This window comes from Lolium rigidum, chromosome 3 (assembly GCF_022539505.1).
Source record: "Lolium rigidum isolate FL_2022 chromosome 3, APGP_CSIRO_Lrig_0.1, whole genome shotgun sequence".
Lineage (NCBI taxonomy): Eukaryota > Viridiplantae > Streptophyta > Magnoliopsida > Poales > Poaceae > Lolium > Lolium rigidum.
The window spans coordinates 16257408-16275972 of record NC_061510.1 but is presented as its reverse complement, the minus strand read 5'-3'; the positions used below and the strand labels follow the sequence as shown (position 1 = coordinate 16275972).

The window sequence follows — 18565 nt, the reverse complement described above, 5'->3', positions numbered from 1 at the left end:
GAAAAAATGTGGCCAACTATATGGTCCGCCATTCCACGTAGGGTCTATAATGATTGCCTGTAATGGACTCAGCTCTGTGTTGGCAGGCCATGCTAGTCAATAAGACATTGCTGACTAGTCAGCAAGATATGCTTAACAACTCCCCAACACTCAGACCACTTTTTACTTTCACTTAGAATGGACGAAGCAAATGGTTAGTGCCCTCGTCGTCTGTGTGTGGCACAAAAAAGCATTGCTCATGTATGCGGTCTACCACAACACTATTATGTGGCCACTTGCAGTCTATCCCCGGCGCATAAATCTCCGCCACCTTGATCCACCGAGAAAAATTATCCATCGGCAAAAGGAATCCATGTACTTTTCGTGTGTTCCGTCTAAAAAAATCCGCCGAATATGAGGGCGGGGACATTCTTCTGGTTCTTTTATATACTTACCCTCTCCGTGAAAACTAACATTTTCCTTTTTTGAAGTCAAATATTTTCAGGTTTTTTCGAATTTTTACACAAAAGAAGCAATATATGGGACATCAAATTACTATATTATTGAACTACATGTCCATATGAATCTACTCATGTTAATTTATTGTCATAAATGCTTCTACTTTTTTCTAGGGAGCTTGTCAAAATTAAAAGTTTTTAAAAGTGTTTTCATGGCTCACCCATTTTTAAAAATTTCAAAAAATGCCATTTAAAAGTTTTGAATTTTTTAACTAAAAGTATTGGGTGCATATGCTCCCTTTATTTTGAAATGCATCTTTGATACATTTTGAAATGCATCTTTGATACATTTTGAAATGTCAAAAAATTCAAACAAAATGTTCACGTGTACATCGTCACATGCTACATGTGCGAAAATTGTTTCCATGAAAAATCGATCTGTCGTTTGGGTTATGTAAAAAATACAAAATTTGGTGATAAAAATAAGGTTTTTTGTGAGACATGTTTTGTCTTTTACATCGACCACAAAAGATATTGTCTTTTTCGAAATTGTTTGAAAACACATAGATTGTCGGGATGTACATATGAAAAAAAAACTAAATTTTCTAACATTTAAAAATATGTTTTTTGGGTGGTGGGATCATTTGCACCCGAGGGCCGAATTGAATTTGCGTATAATAGTAGGCTATATAGACTGAAAAGTCACTTTGGAGGACAAGCTCCTAGATCTCCTTTTCGAACTTCTTTTAAAATTTACATTTGACGTTTAAATATATTCCTTCATGTTGACAATGACTTATTGTACGGCCTTGAAAAATCTCAACGGGAAATAATTTGTCCGGCCTAAAAAAAATGACAAATACTTATAAATCTGAAAGTTTTCGAATTTCGCACTATTTACTACCTCATATTTACAAATTTGGTGCTTTTACACAGCCTAGAAAATATTTCGCATTGGTGTTTTCCCAAAGATATATGTCATCATTATATACATCTAAGATTTTTTTTTAGAATTTTTTGAAATTTTAAAATATCAATATCAAGAAAAATAAAAAATAAAAAAGGCTCAAAGGAGCCTGTCCTCCAAGACGACGCAGTCGCTATAGCCTGCTTATGTAGCGTTAGGTTCTACACAATATCTGAAAACATTAGATAAGAGAAAAGACTACTGTACGTGTAATTAATAAGACCGTCTTTGGACCCTTAAAAAAAAAGACCGTCTTTGGATAGCATGGCAGTTTTATATAGTAGGCTGCTGCGCTGGCTCTACTATCATCCTTGCTCTGATACCCGTGCATGTGATTTCTTCCTGCAGAAGACAGGTACGTCTAAAATACAGTTGAAGACGTGTCTAGAGAAAATTGAAAAGCTTACAAATGAAGCACACCAAATTTTTGAATCGCTGACGTTGTCCGATGTAACTAAGGGGAGGGACAAACAACCTATTGCCATCAACTCACGTACTACAGCAACTTCCACGGTAAAAGTAATTGGTCGAGATGAGGACCGTGAAAAGATCGTAGCAATTCTTCATGAGAAGGCAGGTCATGGTCAGATAAACACGGATAGCGGTCTATGTTATTCTGTTGTGGGAATTCATGGTGTTAGTGGATCCGGGAAATCAACCCTCGCACAGTTTGTGTATGCCCAAGAGGAAAAGGACAGCCATTTTGACTGCGTAATGTGGTGTCATGTCTCTAGAAAATTTAGTGTTGGGGACATTTACGAGCAAATGATTCATGCACTTGCAGCACAAGCATGCGATGTGGAACGACAAAATCTACTGTTTACTGCATCATATTATGAAGAGTGCGGTTTTCATGGTTTTCTAGAAGACAAACTGAAGGAAAAACTGAGTGGCAGAAGGTTTCTCTTGGTACTGGATGACATTTGGTGCAATAAGGATATTGTTGAGCAGAATCGAGCACAATTACTTTCTGTATTGGATGGTGGAAAGAGAGGTAGCAAGATCTTAGTAACAAGTCGAAATGAAGATGCATTCTCAGATTTTGGCCCAGATGTGAGATGTATTACTGTTCCAATAGGTCAGTTGGACGATTATACGTTCAATGAGCTATTCATGTATTATGCACTTGGAGATGGCGGAGATGGGAGCACACTACGGCATATTGGGGAAAGTATTGCGGAGAAGCTAAAGAAATCGCCTCTAGCCGCCCGTACAGTGGGAGAACAACTACGTAAAAGACAAAATGTTGAGTACTGGAGAAGAACTAAAGATCGGGACCTTCTAAATGAGACGATGGGAGCTCTGTCATGGAGCTACCAGCATCTTAATGAGCAGCTCAGACGTTGCTTTGCTTACTGCAGTATGTTTCCCAACGGACATCATTTCAGACGTAACGAGTTAGTGAAACTGTGGGTGGCAGAAGGGTTTATAAGAAGTACTAATGGAGGGGAGGAAATGGAAGACGTTGGTCAGGATTACTTTGACGAACTTGTGTCAATCTCATTCATGCAACTAGGAAAGGAGTCCTGGGGAGAGGACTGCTATGTAATGCATGATCTGGTTCATGATTTAGCAGAGAGGATTGCCGGAAGTGATTTCTATAGAATCGAGAATGGGTCAAGAGTTAAGGTTCCTTCAGGTGTTCGTCATCTTTATATCAATACGTTTGATGTAGAGGAAGCTGATGTGAAGACTTTTGAGTTGGAAAACCTGCGGACTCTCGTCATTAGAGCATCTCCAGTCGCGTCCCCCAAACCGTCCCCCAAAGGGATTTGGGCGCGCCGGACAAAAAAAGCGTTCCAGACGCGTCCCCCAAAGCCCTTTTTTGTCCGGCGCGCCCCCATTCGGTGTCCGGCGCCCCGAGCCCGTCCCCGTCCCACAGGGGACGCACCGGGGACGCCGGACACAGCGAAAAGCGAGGCGGGGAGTGGCGGGGCCGACCCGTCAGCGGCACAATTAATTTAAACCTAACCGTCGCCTACCTTGCGACGGAAGTTATTGGCGCGCAGCGACAGTGCAGTTCCCGCAGAGGGCGCAGCGACGCGTCCTGTCGCGCCTAGCTCTGCGTGCCGGCATTAATGAGCGCCACCGCTCCTCCGCCTCCCTCCGGCCTATAAAAAGGGGCGCCTCTCATCGTCCCTCTCACACACAAACCCTAGCGCCTCTCTCCCAAACCCTAGCCGCCACCATCTCTCAACAAGACTCGACGCTATGTCTGGTAGAGGCGGACCTCGCGGCCGCGGCCGTGGTCGTGGTCGTGGTCGTGGCCGCGGCATAGCTGAATGCTCGCCGTCGCCTTCCACGCCGCCGCCTTCATCATCGTCGGAGATGGACGTGGAGCCGGACGTCCTGTTCGAGTTCGTCCACGTCCTCAAGGGCGACCCGCGCGGCATCCAGAGGCTGCCGGACTCCTTCGCCGAGTACGTCGGCGGCGTACGCCCGCGCACGATGCATCTGCGGGAGCATTCGTGCGGCTACTGCCGGTGGATCGTCAAGGCGATCTACGACGCGCGCGGCAAGATGTACTTCAACATCGGGCCGGGAGAAGTTCGCGCGCCACCACGGCCTCCAAGCCGGCTTCATCCTCGTGTTCTCCTACTTCGGCAACAGGGACATGAGCGTCAAGGTCTTCGACGAGAGGCGCCGCCTCCGGGACTACCACGTCGACAGGGACGACGACATCACCGACGAGGAGGACGACCGAATGAGTGTTGTTTCTTCGCAGCGAATACGTGCACGGAGGTTTACGCCTCGTTCGCCTCATCGGTAGAACCAACAAGGGCACCATCCTCCCGCTGGATTTTCCAGGTTTAGGTGATCGGGTGTGCCCTCGAGTGTTCTTTCTTAGCAGCGAACACACGAAACCTTCGATGCACGGCCTAGTTAGGTTTAGTTTCTTTGCAATATTTTATATTTGTGTCCACCATGGTTCAAACTATGTATTAGTTTGTGGAAAACCATGTTCCAAACTGTGTTTTCGTGTAAACCACGTTCCAAATTATGTATTAGTTTGTGGACATTGAAATAAAAATGCCAGAAAAATTATTTTAAATGTTTGGGGGCGGCGTTTGGGGGACGCGGCTGGGGAGCGACGTCCCCCAAACGCGGCACGAACGAAACACGTCCCCCAAACGCTCGATCCGGCGCGGTTTGGGGGACGGTTTGGGGGACGCGACTGGAGATGCTCTTAGGGATTTCAGCTACACACATGGTGCCAAGAAGATTCTCAAGACAATGTTCGCGAGGCTGCGAAAATTGCGGGTCCTGAATATAAAGTTTATTAATCCTTATCTGGCCGAATACTTGGTATCCACTATTGGTCTCTTAAAGCATCTACGGCACCTTACTGTGAAGATCCATTCCGCACCATCAACCTGTGTAACTGTACCAGCCTCTTTCAAAAAGCTTCACCAGATTCAGACCATTGATTTTGGAAGTGTCGGATATTTTCGGCTCTCCGAAGGTGAAGATAGGATTAACTTGGTTAGCTTACGGCACGTAGAGACCGATAAGTTTTGGAACGTGGTGAACATTGTCAGCTGTACATCGGCACAGCAGTTGGGAGCCCTGACTTTAAGAGAGGAACATGGTCACAATATAGAACAGCTGAGCGACATAAACAAGCTTCGTGGCAGGTTGTCCATTAGTCGTCTTGGAATTGTTAAAAGCAAGAAGGAAGCTCTCCAAGCTATGAGAAGCAGCGACTCATAGGACTAACACTGTCCTGGGATACTGAGGACAACCGGCATCGTTATGATAAAAATAGATGCGACGCGCTCGGGCGGCTCGCGCGGGCCGCTCCAGCGCCGCCACAAACCCTAGAAGCAGAACTCCGCCCGATCTACTCCCTCCGGCCGCTGCCGCCGCCGGGGCCGGCGGTGGCGGCCGCGCCCGGCCGACGAAGGCGGCGGGCAGGAGTCAGCGCGCCCTGACGGGTTCCCCTCGCGCGGGGGGAGACGTCCCCGGGGCGGCGCAGTTGGAGTGGGTGCGTGGAGTTGGAGGGGGCCGCCGGAGCACGGAGGGGAGGCGCGAGGAGTGGCTTCGCGGAGGTTGCAGCGGGAGAGGGAGAGAGGTGGCTTGTCGGCGCGGCTCGGGACGGACGCGCGGGCCCAAGGCGCTGGCGGCGCTGGCCATGGAGTGCGCCGAGGGAGGAGTTCCCTCGTGCAGCGGCCGGCTTGCTGCGCGGCGGGCGCGCGGCAGTTCTTTCCGGTGGTGCCGACGACGGAGCGGGAGGCGGAGGCGCGGGGGCCAATTTGGGTTTCTCTTGGCCTGATTTGGGTCCTTCCTGGGCTCGTTCTGGGCTCCAGGGGCCGGGTGCGGTTCACAGCGATTGTCCAGGAGTGGATGATGGAGTGCTGTGGGCGGTCTGGCTCGTGCAGCGGGTGGTCGGAGGCTGCGTCTCTCGTCGGAGTTGGAGGAAGGAGACAGGAGTGGAGCGCGTCTTCTCGGTCGTGCTTGGTGCTGGTGGTCCGCGAGGTTGTGGCCCCGATGGCGAGGAGCTGCGGCGGCGGCGGTGTGATTGACAAGTTCTCGGTGGCCCGATTCCGGTGGACAGCATGGGCGGTGCATGGCTATACGGACGAAAGTCCAGCCCGCTTTGTCGGTGCCGGCGGCGACGGCGCCCGTGGGTGTCGTTCCCCTCCTTAGAGGCGTCGCTGAGGTATGCCACGGCTTCCCCGCTTCCACTTTGGGTTGGTGATGTCTCCGGGCGAAAGCCTAGGTTCTGTTGAATCGGCGCTTTGGCGGCATTTCAATGTCGTTCCTCCGATTGGAGCTTTGCGTTTGGAGACACGGCTTGCGATATCTTGTTCCAATCCTCCGGTGCTCGTTGCTTTCCATGGTGGTTCGTTCGAGGCACTATGCACGACGTCGCCGGTGAGTCCAAGCCAACGCCTTTTACGAGACCGACCAAGTCCCGCCATCTTCTACTTTGATGGTGCGTTGACGAGGAGGGTTCAGTTGGGGTTGTGGTCTTCGGAGGTGACCGGCGTAGAGCGAGACGTGGCTTGGTTGTTCCTCTTAGGATAGGCTTTTTGTGTCGGAGTTGTAATTTCGGGGGTGGCTGTCTTCGGACTAGCCCGGAGTGGAGTTCGTGCTACTCTCGTTGTTTGCAGCGAGGTGTAGTCGTTTTGTAATCAAATTCTGCCTTCTATAAAGATAAGGTATGCCTTTGGCGTACTCTCGAAAAAAAAGATAAAAATAGATGCAGTCCAGAAGTTAAACTAATGGTACTTGAGGGTCTTTGTCCCCAGAAGGATCTTGAAGAACTGATACTCACAAAGTACAGCGGTCCCAGATACCCTAATTGGATGGTGGGGAGGCAGAATGGTGGCCCAAATCGCCTGCAAGTACTTGACCTGCGGGAATGCAGCCTGTTGGGACTTGCTCCAGTTTTTGAGGTCTTCACGCAACTTCGTGTTCTCTCACTTGAGGGATGCGACTGGGTCACATTGCCAGATACTATGGTGCATCTCAAATCACTGAAGAAACTGTCCATCTATTATTTCGCTAATATTGAGTATCTTCCAGTACTGCCCCAGTCCATTGAAGAGTTTGAACTCAAGCGCTGCAGCAGGGTATTCACGAGATCATGTCAAACAATTGAAAATCCAAACTGGCAAAAGATTCAGCACATTCACAAGAGAGACATCAAAATGGAAGGTACGTGTGTGTGTGTGTGGCTTCCATAAGTGTGAGCTCATGCTTGTATCTTAATCCCTTTGCCAACCTGTCACAAAACAGGTGTAACGTTTGATGAAGATTTTTTAATATTCATTGGATAACGGGGCAGGAACCGTGCAGCAGAACGCTGTAGCTGGAGACGACAACGTAATTAATTTATTTTCAGATGATTTTTAATATCGTTAGCTGTTTTTTTACACAAAATATTGTTAGCTGCTGAGCGTTGAATTAATGTATTTCCTGCGATTTTAAAAATTGTGGAATAAACAATAACTATGCTGGATGCTTGGATTGTAATATTGTGGAGTGTCGACCCTGGATTTACTAGTTTGATATGGTTTGTAATAATGTGGAATTGTGAACATTGAGTTTCTGAATTTCTTAAGGTATGTACTCCCCGAGTAAATTGTTCAGTTTCCTGTTTACTCTGAGCACGTGTGATTTCTGTAAGCATCTGATGTTCGCTTGAGAACGAAGATGTGGCTACGTGCTATGTTGATCATCTCAAGAAATCTATGATTTGACCTGGAGTGATTTTCTTGCCACCCTTATTGAATACATAAGGCCTATCATGCCAGCAACCTATCAAGTGATACCAGCCACTAAATGATATCATGTTATCAGTTCTCAAAAATCATATTTTCAAGCTTCGAAAAAATCCAAAAGTAGTTGTGAGTGTTCACAAGATTTTTGTTTACAATCCATAAGATTTTTAGAACAAAATTCCAACACACATGAGGAAAAAAGAGAAATCCAACATGAATAGTGTCACCAAAAGAGAATGCCACAAATAACAATATTCACATGTCAATTTGTCTGTTTCCTTTCTCTGTGTATGTTTCGAATTTGGTTTTAAAAAATTTAGGGGTTCTGGCCACACATCTTGCGAACACACATAATTTTTTTGATATATTTTAGAAACTTGAAAGTTTGATTTTGAGAATTGGTACCATGGTATTATTTAGTAGCTGGTGTCACTAAATATGTTCTCAGGCCAAAGTACACATGGAAATCATGAAATACTTGGCAAAGGTCTGATTGCCGAGTATCCAAAAAAAAAAAACAATCTGGAAACAAGGAATACACGACAAACTGATGAAATGCACTCAGCAAACCAAACAGACACATGTCCACCGCGACGGCATCGTAAGGCGTCGTGGAGGAAGCCGCAGTTTACTGAGTGTCCTCTCGTGGATACTAGCAAACATTAGTGGATTATTCCCGTTGTTTTTTGCCACGCGAAACTTGACTTCCATGTGTTTGCCAAGTTTCTAGGGTTTGACAGTCGGCAAAGATCCGTGCATTGCATTCTTCTTCGTGCACATTGATGTCTGGGTTCCTACACCAATAACATTGTTGTTATAGTATTTGTAGCAGCAAATATTATTTATAAAATTCGTCTCATGAAAGTTTTAAATGGCAACTACTCGACCCTACATCCACGTTGTCAGTGCAGGCACGTTCGCACCCAAAACGATGTTTGGAAATAGCCTATTTTACAAGTTGCTAGAGTAGTTAATTGAAAGAGATTTAAATGGTAAAGAACTAAACAAGAACATAGTAAACTAATACTAAAAGTAAACTAATGTGAATGTAGAGTCAAACAGTATAATAGAAGGCTTCTCAGGAAGTGTTGGTTTCACCACTAGCATGTACTAATTATGAGTAAGATAATCTATCCTTTCATTTATGTGTATGTATGGGGTGGCGCTCCATAACTGGATGAGCGTTGATCCACCATCAACTCCTCGTCCCTCATAACAAACACAGCGATTGATAGTCAGCCACATCAATCCACTGCAATTAAGGGTTTTCCCGTGGTCATGGCTAGGCTTAGTGAATCCCCTCATACCCCCCTTGACTAGGTAAGTGAATATCCAATGCGACGTGTCACTTAGCACCTTCAACATCACCATCAAGCCAAGAGTAGTTTCCTCTCTCGTCTCGTAGGAAAATTCTATGTGGTGCACAACACATAACATCGGAAAAGTTAACTAATACAATCATGAATGAAAAGTATAAATCATCTTTATTCAAGACATAAATGTAGCTAGGATTTCCCCATGACTCCCCAAGAACAAAGAGACTTCCCAGATAAAGAGATACAAGGCATGAGCATTGCAATTATATGAAATGTGTACAAGTGCAATCTACAAAGGGTTGAGATTACAACATCATGAAAAGGGGAAATCAATGGAGGGCGCGTGAATGATGATGGTGTTGATGGAGATCGATGCCGGTGCCTCCTTATCCCAAGTCTCCTCTTCTTCTCCTTGTGTGTGGTGGTGATGGTAGAGATCTTCGTGAAGCCGGCAATGGAGGCGGTGGAGTTCATGGGCGAGAATGCCCTTCTCCTCCCCCTCCTTTATATAGGCCTAGGAGGGCCCCTAGGACCTCCCAATACCGTCCATATGGCTTGGGCAAACCCTAGTGATATGGGGTGGCCCGATCTTCTCAGTAAGCAACGGTAGTGATGAAGATCACGGGGTGATAGCAGCGGAGGAACACGACGATGTAGTGGATGATAACTTGTATGACGCAACGAGATCTCTCGATTGGTCCCTGTCGCCAATGCAACAGCTCTCAACCCTGCAAGATATTCGCAACTCCACACACTTGCGCACGTAGCCGCCGACCACGAAGCGGTAAGTTGCAACCTTCTAATTCCCAATGGAACAACAGATCACACAAGGCTTTTCAGATCTACACAATATCAAGCAATATGGTGTAGGGGATTCAATAGTTTTGCAGAGCAAACAACTAAGAACTAGTGTTTATCTTAAACGTGGTCTAAAGCAGCTAGGGGGGCGTCCTGGGCACTTATATAGGCGTCCGGGACGACTTCTGGTCGAAAAGATACAAGAATAACCGACCCAGAATAGATCTGGTCGAGACAGACTCGGACACGGCCGGTCTGGGGGCCGGTCGACCGGGCCTGCGACCGGGCTAGCTGGCCGGTTGAAACCAGGCCAGGGACCGGGTTCCAACCGGGCTCGGGAATTGTGGCACAGTAACGTCCTCGGTTGGCATCAGCGTGGCGCCCGGTTGGCGCTCGGGTGGATCCGGCCTGCCGCCCGGTCGGACCGAACCAGGGACCAGGCGCGCCGGCGTGCCGGCCGGTCTGACCGGATGCTGGGCTGGCCTGGACTTCGTCTTCTCCTCTCGTGCATGCCTCCCGCTCCTCCCTCGCGCGTGAGATATCTTCATGTCCAGCTCCTTGTCCAGCTCCACGTCCATCTTCACGTCCAGCTGCTCTTCTCCTCCTCGTGCGATGCTTGTCTCCTCTTCATACCTGATGATACATAAGTAATGGGACTCAGGTAGTATAAAGTTCTGATCAATCAAAGTATCATTTAGGAATAAGTTCACCTGTTGTTTAAGTAGCTTCGCACGAGCCCTTGTAATATGTCCAATCTGAACTTCATTGGACTTGAGCTTCACAGCAGGTTCATCTTCAGTTGGTAATGACGGAGGTGGTAGTGAGGTAGGGATGTCCTCATCATCTGCCCCCCTTCAAAAGGCATCAACCTCGACGCTCCAAGGTCTTCTCCGTCATATGGTGTCAAATCAGCAACATTGAAAGAATTACTGACACCAAACTCATCAAGTGGAAGATCAATCGAGTATTCATTATCATTGATCTTGGCAAGAACTTTGTAAGGACCAGCACCACGAGGAAGCAACTTGGACTTCCGTAGCTTCGGGAACCTATCCTTGCGAAAGTGTACCCAGACCATATCACCAGGTTTGAACAACATCTCTTTGCGCTTCTTGTTCATCCTTGCAGCATTGCTCTTGCCTTTCTTCTCTATCAACTCTTTAGTCTTCACATGGATCTTTCGCATAAAATCTGCCCTCTTGGATGCCTCCATATTAACTCTCTCGTGTATGGGCAAAGGCAACAAGTCAAGTGGAGTAATGGGTTTGGAACCATACACCACCTCAAAAGGACACAGCTCCGTAGTAGAATGTACCGCCCTGTTGTAAGCAAACTCCACATGCGGCAAACAATCTTCCCACTCCTTCAGGTTCTTCTTGATCATGGATCTCAACAGTTGTGACAATGTTCTATTCACCACTTCAGTTCGTCCATCTGTTTGGGGATGACAAGTAGTACTGAAAAGTAGCTTCGTCCCCAGCTTTCTCCACAGCGTATTCCAGAAGTAGCTCATAAACTTCACGTCACGATCAGAAACAATAGTCTTCGGGACTCCATGTAGTCGCACAACCTCCCTGAAAAATAGGTTAGCAATATGCGACGCATCGTCTCTTTTGTGTCAGGCAATAAAGTGTGACATCTTAGAAAATCTGTCCACTACCACAAATATAGAATCATGGCCTCTCTTAGTACGCGGCAAACCCAATACAAAATCCATACTAATATCTTCCCAAGGTGTAGTAGGTGCCGGTAAATGAGTATACAAACCGTGAGGCTTCAGCTTGGACTTGGACTTGTTGCAAGTAATGCACCTCTTCACATACCTGTCCACATCCCGCCTCATCTTTGGCCAATTAAAGTGGTCAGCTAGCATGAGTAGTGTCTTCTCACGCCCAAAGTGACCCATCAAACCTCCAGCATGTGATTCCTGCAATAAGAGCAAACGCACAGACGATTCTGGAACACATGGTTTGTTAGCTCTAAACAAGAACCCATCATGTATGTGATATGTCTCTCATGCTTTACCAATAGCACATAAGCGATATGGTTCAGCAAAATCATGATCAGTAGCATACAAATCATATAGTACTTCTAATCCAGGAATTTTAACATCAAGTTGAGTTAATAGCATATTCTTCCCAGATAGAGCATCAGCAACAATATTATCTTTTCCCTTTTTATGCTTAATAATGTATGGAAAAGACTCAATGAACTCAACCCACTTAGCAAGACGCTTATGCAAAGTAGACTGAGCTTTCAGGTATTTGAAAGCTTCATGATCAGAATGTATGGCAAATTCTTTTGGCCACAAGTAATGTTGCCAAACCTCAAGAACTCTAATTAAAGCATACAATTTTTTATCATATATAGGATAGTTCAACTTAGCACCAGCATAGCTTCTGAAAAATATGCAATTGGGCGACCCTCTTGCATCAACACACCACCAATTCCAATACCACTAGCATCACATTCAATCTCAAATTGCTTATTAAAATCAGGAAGTGCAAGAAACGGTGCAAAAGTTAACAATCTCTTAAGTTCATCAAAAGCATGATCTTGGGCTGCGCCCCACTCAAAAACAGCACCCTTTTAGTCAAGTCATTCAAAGGTGCAGCAATAGTACTAAAGTTGGGCATAAATCTTCTATAAAACCCAGCTAGACCATGGAAATTTCTTACTTGACTCACATTCATGGGAGTAGGCCAATTTTGAATAGCTTCAATTGTAGACACATCTACTTCTACTCCATGCTTAGAGACAACATATATAACCCAGAAATATGACATTATCTTTGCAAAATGTGCACTTCTCAAGATTACCATAGAGTTTATTATCACGCAACACTTGTTTTGCGTGAATTTATTGGCAAGTTTGTGGTTGTGTACTTTGATGACATATTAATCTACAGCCGCAATAAATCTGATCATACTGTACATACTCATGAAAGTGCTAGGTGCATTAGCCAAACCAAAAGGCATTACTAACCACTCATATAAACCAAATTTTGTCTTAAAGGCTGTTTTCCACTCATCCCCTTCTTTCATCCTAATTTGATGATAACCACTACGCAAATCAATTTTAGAGAAAACAGCAGCACCACTCAATTCATCTAGCATATCCTCTAAACGGGGAATAGGGTGACGATATCGAATAGTAATGTTGTTTACCGCTCTACAATCTACGCACATACGCCATGTACCATCTTTCTTAGGAACTAAAATAACAGGAACATCACAAGGACTAAGGCTTATGCGGATATAACCTTTGTCGAGTAGCGCTTGCACTTGCTTCTGTATCTCCTTCGTTTCTTCGGGATTCGTTCTATATGGTGCCCGATTGGGTAGCGAAGCTCCGGGAATCAAGTCGATTTGATGCTCAATACCTCGCAATGGTGGAAGTCCTGCGGGTACCTCATCCGGAAACACGTCGCGAAATTCCCGCAAAACATTAGAAACACCAATAGGAAGAGGGGTCATGTCGTTAGAAACCAAAACCGTACCCCTGTACAAGAGCACAAGTGGCATGGCTGTAGGATCCTCACTAAATTCTCTCATGTCTTCTTTGGTGGCTAATGAGACTAAGGAATTCACTCTCTCACTTTTCGTTATATTACTCACAACATTACAAGTCTCTGGCCTATCTAAAGAAGCATCCTCCAAGTTTACTTCAACTTTCTGACGAGATTCATTGACAATTTGCTGTGGTGTAATAGGCTGTAAGTTGATTTTCTTGCCCTTGAACTCCAAGTGATATGTATTGGCACGGCCATTGTGTTGCACAGAACGGTCATAGAGCCAAGGCCGACCCAATAGTAGGTGATACACCGTCATAGGAACCACATCAAAATCAATGCAATCCTTATACGGTCCAATAGCAAATTCAACACGCACCATGTGGTTTACCTTCATCTCACCATTGTCGCTCAACCACTGAATATAGTATGGATGCGGGTGCGGTAGATACTTCAACTTCAGCTTGGTACACAACTTCTTGCTTGCTAAATTGCGGCAACTCCCGCCATCAATAATGACCTTGCAAGCCTTGTCAGGACCAACTAAAGCCTTTGTTTGGAACAAATTGCAGCGCTGAGTAGATACACTAGGCAACACATTAAGAGCACGCTGCGACACAACAATGGTACGAGCATCAGACGGATATGCATCTTCACCATTAGTGTCATAGTCATCATCTTCTGGAGCATTAGGATCAACATCTTCTCCAGTCTCATACTCATTAAAATTGGCAGATTTTTTTGATTTTTCTACAGGGACTACTGTCCAAATTCGTGACAGCAAGAAATCTGTTCCTGCGCAGCAATCCAAATCTAGTATTGGCTTTACTATCAAAGACTTTACTTGGCACAACAATGCGATAAAATAAAGATAAGGAGAGGTATCTACAGTAGTAAACAACTTCCAAGACTCAAATATAAAATAAAGTGCATAAGTAAAATAATGGGTTGTCTCCCATAAGCGCTTTTCTTTAACGCCTTTCAGCTAGGCGCAGAAAGTGTGTATCAAGTATTATCAAGAGATGAAGCATCGACATCATAAGCTCCCCCATCCGTAGTGGTACTAAGGGCTTTGTCAATTTTAGGCCTATAATAATATTTTTTTGGTTTAGGCACTTTAGAGACATACATAAACTTTTGCTCCTTACCCACATAAGCTTTCTCCTTAAACTTAAGAGAAGAAAAAGTTGAACCCAAGGTTCCCATAGCTTCTTCAAGTTCACTAATCCTATGGGTTCGATTATCATGAGTAGCACAAGTTTCTAAAACAGACAATTCTCTCATTAATTCCACCTAGAGATTTATCAAGTTTATCGGTGCTATTAAGTAATATTCCCAATTTAGTCTCAATACTTGGAAGATCTTTCTCTATGGCCTCCAACTTTTTCATCACATCTTCAAGAGAGATTTCAATTTTAGCTTCATTAACAGGTGGTATTACAACTAGACTCTCAATAATGCAACTAGCTTCTAAAGCAGGAGTGCCTAGGAAATTACCTCCCGCAAGAGTATCAAGAACATATCTATTCCAACTAGAGATACCAACATAAAAGTTCCTAAGGAGTATAATAGTGGAGTGTTTCTTAATGCACCTATGATGAGCATCGCTAATTCTATACCAAGAATCTTTAAAACTTTCTCCCCCTTGTTGCTTAAAGGAACGAACTTCAACTTCCGGATTACTCATTTTTAGTAGTAGTAAATAAAGCAAAGTAAATAAAGTAAATACAAGTAACTAATTTTTTTTTTGTATTTTTGATATAGAGAACAAGACAGTAAATAAAGTAAAACTAGCAACTAATTTTTTTGTGATTTGATATAATGCAGCAAACAAAGTAGTAAATAAAATAAAACAAAGCAAGACAAAAAACAAAGTAAAGAGATTGGAAGTGGAGACTCCCCTTGCAGCGTGTCTTGATCTCCCCGGCAACGGCGCCAGAAAAAATGATGTTGACGTGGGAGTTGAAAATCTTTGTGGTGTAACTTTTCTTCGGTCCCCGGCAACGGCGCCAGAAAAAAATGCTTGATACGTGTAGTTGACACGTCCGTTGGGAACCCCAAGAGGAAGGTGTGATGCGCACAGTAACAAGTTTTCCCTCAGAAAGAAACCAAGGTTTATCGAACCAGGAGGAGCCAAGAAGCACGTTGAAGGTTGATGGCGGAGGAGTGTAGTGCGGCGCAACACCAGGGATTCCGGCGCCAACGTGGAACCTGCACAACACAATCACAGAACTTTGCCCCAACGTAACAGCGAGGTTGTCAATCTCAGCGGCTTGCTGTAAACAAAGAATTAGATGTATAGTGTGGATGATGATGGTTGTTTGCAAAGAACAGTAAAGAACAATTGCAGTAGATTGTATTTCAGATGTAAATAATAGGACCGGGGTCCACAGTTCACTAGCGGTGTCTCTCCCATAAGATAGCAGATGTTGGGTGAACAAATTACAGTTGAGCAATTGACAAATAAAGAAGGCATAACAATGCACATACATATATCATGATGAGTACTATGAGATTTAATCAGGGCATTACGACAAAGTACATAGACCGCTATCCAGCATGCATCTATGCCTAAAAAGTCCACCTTCAGAGTTATCATCCGAACCCCTCCAGTATTAAGTTGTAAACAACGGACAATTGCATTAAGTATGGTGCGTAATGTAATCAACACAAATATCGTTAGACAAAGCATCGATGTTTTATCTCTAGTGGCAACAAGCACATCCACAACCTTAGAACTTTTTGTCACCGTCCCGCATTTAATGGAGGTATGAACCCACTATCGAGCATAAATACTCCCTCTTGGAGTCACAAGTATCAACTTGGCCAGAGCCTCTACTAGCAACGGAGAGCATGCAAGAACATAAATAAAATATATGATAGATTGATAATCAACTTGACATAGTATTCAATATTTATCGGATCCCAACAAACACAACATGAAGGATTACAAATAGATGATCTTGATCATGATAGGCAGCTCACAAGATCTAACATGATAGCACAATGGGGAGAAGACGACCATCTAGCTACTGCTATGGACCCATAGTCCAGGGGTGAACTACTCACACATCGATCCGGAGGCGATCATGGCGATGAAGAGACCTCCGGGAGATGATTCCCCTCTCCGGCAGGGTGCCGGAGGCGATCTCCTGAAGCCCCCGAGATGGGATTGGCGGCGGCGGCGTCTCTGGAAGGTTTTCTGTATCGTGGCTCTCGGTATTGGGGGTTTCACGACGAAGACTATATGTAGGCGGAAGGGCAGGTCAGGGGCCACACGAGGGGCCCACACGCTAGGGCCGCGCGGCCAGCACCTGGGCCGCGCCGCCCTAGTGTCTGGCCACCTCGTGGCCCCACCTCGTAAGTCCTCCGGTCTTCTGGAAGCTTCGTGGAAAAATAGGCCCCTGGGCGTTGATTTCGTCCAATTCCGAGAATATTTCCTTACTAGGATTTCTGAAACCAAAAACAACAATCGGCTCTTCGGCATCTCATCAATAGGTTAGTGCCGGAAAATGCATAATAATGACATATAATGTGTATAAAACATGTGAGTATCATCATAAAAGTAGCATGGAACATAAGAAATTATAGATACGTTTGGGACGTATCAGGCAGCGACGTCCTCGGGGAAGCGGCGCGCCCATTCAAGGCGAAGCGCCTCGTCGCGCTCGGCGATGAGAAGGTGCTGCTCCAGCTCCCGCTGTCGGCGCTGCTGCTCCCGCGTGATCACCGGTGGCGGCGGCGCGAGCATCTCCGCCTGCTCCCGCGTGAACACGTCGTGGAAGTTCATTGCGCGGCGGGAGCGGCCCAGCCGCCACGCGACGGCGTCGTACGCCCGCGCCGCCTCGTGCGCCGTGTCGAACGTGCCGAGGCGGATCCGCTCCTCGCCTGAACGGATTTCCGCGTCGAATCGGCCGCTCGGCCGCGCCCGAACGCCGTGGTAGCCGGAGGCGGGCGGCGGCGCGGAGGCATCTTCGCGCGGGGGCGGAGGCGACGACGGCGGAGTCGCGTGGAGGCGGAACGGCCGGAGACGGAGCGGCGCGGGAGGGAGAGAGGCGGGGAGAGACGCGTGGGAGGGATGGCAGTTAGCCGTTTTCGCGCGTGGCGTGTTTATAGCGCGCGCGGCAGCGCACGCGGCAGATATCCCGCGCCGGGATAGCGCGAAAGCGTGCGGGCGGCAAAAAATTTAGCGCGCGCGCCGTTTTCCCGTCTCCGCTAGAGCAGCGCGGCAACGCCCCCGCGCGGAAACCGGCGATTTTTTTGCCGCGCGGGCAGCATCTGTTGGAGATGCTCTAAGGGAAGAGGAAAAGGGGGAAAGAACCGTGTTCATATCTCTCCATGGCGTCCCAATCGAGGCACATGGAGAATGGCACGATTCACTGCCTCGCTGGCGCGTCCTCTGGTGCTGATGGAGCAAGAGCGGCGTGGGCAGGTGCTGAGGTGCAGCGGGCGCTGTGGCACGCATGACGCATGGCTGCTGCACGGCAGTGCGCATGGCTGATGCGCGCGGCCCGAGCTGATGCGGCGGCGTGAGGAGCCGATGTGCGGCAGCGCACGCACGGGTTCGGACGCGTGCCACTTAGACGCCAACGCGGGAGGAGCTGGGGGGGGGGATCGGTTGGTGACAGAGGTGGCACGCGGCGGTTGGCAGCGAGGTGGAGCCGTGGAGCGCAGGCCTGCCTCGCCGCGCAGCACTGAGCGCGGCCTCCCTTGCTGCGTCAGGTCGGGCGCCGCCTCCCCTGCTGCGTCGGGCCGAGCAGCACCAAGATGCGCGCCGCACCGGGCGTGGCCTCGCCGCGGCCCGCGCCGTGGCGACCAGGCCCTCTGGCGGCGTGGATTGCTGCAACAGCGTTCTCCTCCTCCCTGTGTGCGTCAGCAGCGGCAGGAGAGCTCTGGCGGCAAACAACGAAGGTCGCGCACGACGGCTCCGTCCCTGGCATCGCGCGTCGGGGCGACCGCCTCACCTAGCCCTCGCTCGCTGCCGTGTCGCTTAATGCTGACTTCCACGCCGTCGCCAGCGCCGCCACGGCGCCACCCTGCTGCAGCTCAGCACCCTCGAGAGGTTTAGCCTTCGCAGTTCGCGGCGCGCCCGCGGCCACCGACGGCTCTAGGTGTAGAACCAAGCTCGAGGACCTCAACCTCTACGGGAATGCTGCGTTGCGCTGCTCCGTCGCGGCGCTCGCCGCCTCTTGCACGCGGGCTTCCGGACCTCTGCGTCATGGTGTCTGCCGACGTCGGGTCAGTCTGGTGGCAGTACCTCGCCTGGGAAAAGATCTCCGGCAGGCTCCCGAACTTCGTCAATTGCTCCG

The 18565-nt window shown here is 47.4% G+C and overlaps 1 pseudogene; it reads left to right on the top strand.

Moving 5' to 3' along the window:
- Window positions 1–1668: 1668 nt before the first annotated feature.
- On the top strand, window positions 1669–7433 carry LOC124694405 (annotated as a pseudogene).
- Window positions 7434–18565: the final 11132 nt, after the last annotated feature.